The sequence below is a fragment of the Chinchilla lanigera genome, unplaced genomic scaffold (genome assembly GCF_000276665.1).
Source record: "Chinchilla lanigera isolate Chin_1 unplaced genomic scaffold, ChiLan1.0 scaffold00028, whole genome shotgun sequence".
NCBI lineage: Eukaryota > Metazoa > Chordata > Mammalia > Rodentia > Chinchillidae > Chinchilla > Chinchilla lanigera.
The window spans coordinates 2,617,981-2,620,918 of record NW_004955429.1 but is presented as its reverse complement, the minus strand read 5'-3'; positions in this window follow the sequence as shown (position 1 = coordinate 2,620,918).

Sequence of the window (2,938 nt, the reverse complement as noted above, 5' to 3'; positions counted from 1 at the left end):
CCCTCCAGCCCAATAACTCTTGATAATAGTGATAAATTTTGATTATTTCACCAATACTTGTGTAAAAGTAGGATGGGACATCTAATGCCCTTTTTGTGAGATTTGGAAGTGCTGTGGACACAGACACTGCAAAGCTTTGTGTAGAAGTACAGATTTTTTTAAACAAAAGCCAGCCCCTTCTACTTATCTGCTGGATAATATCCCTTTTGTAAAAGATTTTGCATTGTTTTACTTCCTCAGAGGCAACTACTTGCATTATTTTGGGTTCTTTTTAAAGCCTTTAAGGTTTTAAATATGTTTGAATTTTAGTTTCTTGATTTTTTCTGGTTTTAGGAATTGTGTTTATTTCCCACTTCCAAACTAAAGATGCTGTTATTTTTCCTATTGTTTCACTCACTGCTCATGTGTATCCTTTCCTTTACCTTTCAAGTAGTTTGTCAAAACCAAGTTAGCATGACGGTTTCTTGGACGCATAAGACTCAGGTCATACACCTAACAGTAGCAGTAGCCAGCGTACCTGCTCCAGCGACAGTTCCCACAGGGTAAGAAAACGTGGCCAGATGAGAACTGCACATGCAGTGAGGTGTATTATGGGAGATGAACCCAGATCAGTAGTCAGCAAGACTGTACTCCTGAAAGACGTTATTTTTATTAGGTACAAGTATCCTGCTATTTATTCCAAAAGGTGATAGCTGTCTTCCAAAGCCATGCACCATGCAAGGTTGCTCGAAAAAGTCTAGAACAAAGGCCAGTCAGTGCCTCAAAACATGGTGAAAATGCACAAGTGCTGTCAAGAATTGCTTTCCAATATCTTTCTTCTGAAATTATGGTTAGGTCAGTGTTCACATTTCACAGTACTAGGACCTTGTGTAAACTATTCCCAGCTAAGTTAGGTATTAAACTATGATCATTTTTCCCTTTCCTGAACATATTTTTATTACTGGTGGAGTTGTTGTATTTTTCATTTGCTTAGTTTTCTTTATATCAATAATTCAATCCCTAATTCTTCAATTTGTTTAAAAACCCATCAAATCTCCCAGGCATGATGGTACATGTCTGTAATTCCAGGACTCAGGAGGCTGAGGCATGAGGGTTACTAGGAGTTTGAGGCCAGTCTGCACTGCACAGTGAGAGCTTGTCTAAAAAAAAAAGACCCAAAATAATAACAACAATCAAACACAAATCCCATTAAGCCATCAGATACATCATATATCTACTGACTTCATACATCCAAAGAGGCCTTCTGGAGGCTTCGACCTGCTCTGGATTCAGTGTCCTCTGTGCCTAGTATACAGCTCATCTCCTAGGCTCATGAACCGTCATCCTTGGGGGACATTATTTTTTTGTACCAGGACTCTAACTTGGGACCTTGTGCTTACCAGGAAGGTGCTGTGCCAATGAACTACATCCCTGGCCTCCTTGGGAGATCTTTTGATGGAACATGATTTCCAGTCTATGACAGTTTGTTTTTGTTTTTAAGACAAAAAATGCTAGTACTTCATGATAAATAAGTGGGTTTTTGGTTGCAGTTTGGGCACTCACCTCTAAAAGGATCACCATCATTGATCTGTGAGAAAGGGCATGAGGACATAAATTTTGGGGACTTCACATGTATTCAGATATCTTTATTCCTTTCAGAAGCTTGAAGATATGGCTATTGCCCTTATCCCCCCAGGCAGGCTGTCCTTGAACTTGCTCTGTAGCTCAGGCAGGCTTCAGCCTTCTGTCTCAGCCTCCCTCAAGAGTGCTGGGATTATAGGTGTGCACCACCACACTCAACTTGCTATTGCCTGTTTTATTTTCAGTTGTAACTGTTGAGAAGTTTGAAGACATGTTAGATGCTTAAAAAGTTCCTTTTTCTTCTTCTCTTTTGGACTCTTGAAGGATTTTCTCTTATTCCAGTGTTTGAAACTTCATGTATACCTTGGTGTATATAGGAAAAGATAATTGCTGCAATGATAATGCTGCATAACAAGTGACCACAAAGCTCATTCCTTTATAAGCACTGTTCCCTTGCTCATGCATTTGTGGGTAAACTGTGCCTATGCTAGGCTCAGCAACGTTTGGCAGTTAGTTTACCACCTGCGTTCATTCTGCGTGGTTCTCCTCTTTGTTCTTGGACCAGCACACATGTCTGCTGATCTTCCATTGATCAAAACATGTTATATGGCCAGGTCCACGAGCAATGGGATGATCCCACCACCTTAGTGAGGACACTGCACTATTACACAACAGAGGGTATAGATGGATTGGGGATAATGACCAGTTCATCTTCTCATGGTTCCCTTTTCATGCGGGACATTTGCCCTTTCAGTCTGTGAACTTTTATCCTTCGGGCTGATGTACTTGATTTGTTTTATTAATCACCTTCATTTTGCCTGGAGATCCTGTTATTTGGATCCTGGATCTAAACATGTCCCTCGAGTTTATCTTTCTCTTCTAGTTTCCATCTGTGTCTCTTTAGTCTACTTTGTGGCAGATTTCTTCAACTTTCAATCCCTGTATTTAGCTTTGGTTACCATAGTTTTTAAAGATCTTTTCCTTTTAAAATCTCTGTTAATATTATTGATAATGCTTTTGAAGCTTGCTGTATGTACTTGCCTGTTTGGTGTCTTTTTTCTTCCTTTTTTTCCTCTTCTTCCCTTTTCCTGCTCTGGGGTTTGAACCCAGGCCCTCGTACATGCCAAGCAAATGCTTTGTCACTGAGCAACACCCCTAGCTTTGTCTCTTCTATGAGACTTTCCTTAGGTATCCAGTAATACTTGGTTGTCTCTTCATATTTAGGAAACAGTTGATTGGAGACTCTTGAGTAAGTTTAGAAATGACTAATAGGCTTTCTAGAAAAGCCATTTAAAGTTAGGAACATCATGCCACACCTTTGGATATTTTTATTTTATTTTATTTTATTTTATTTTATTTTATTTTATTTTATTTTGTC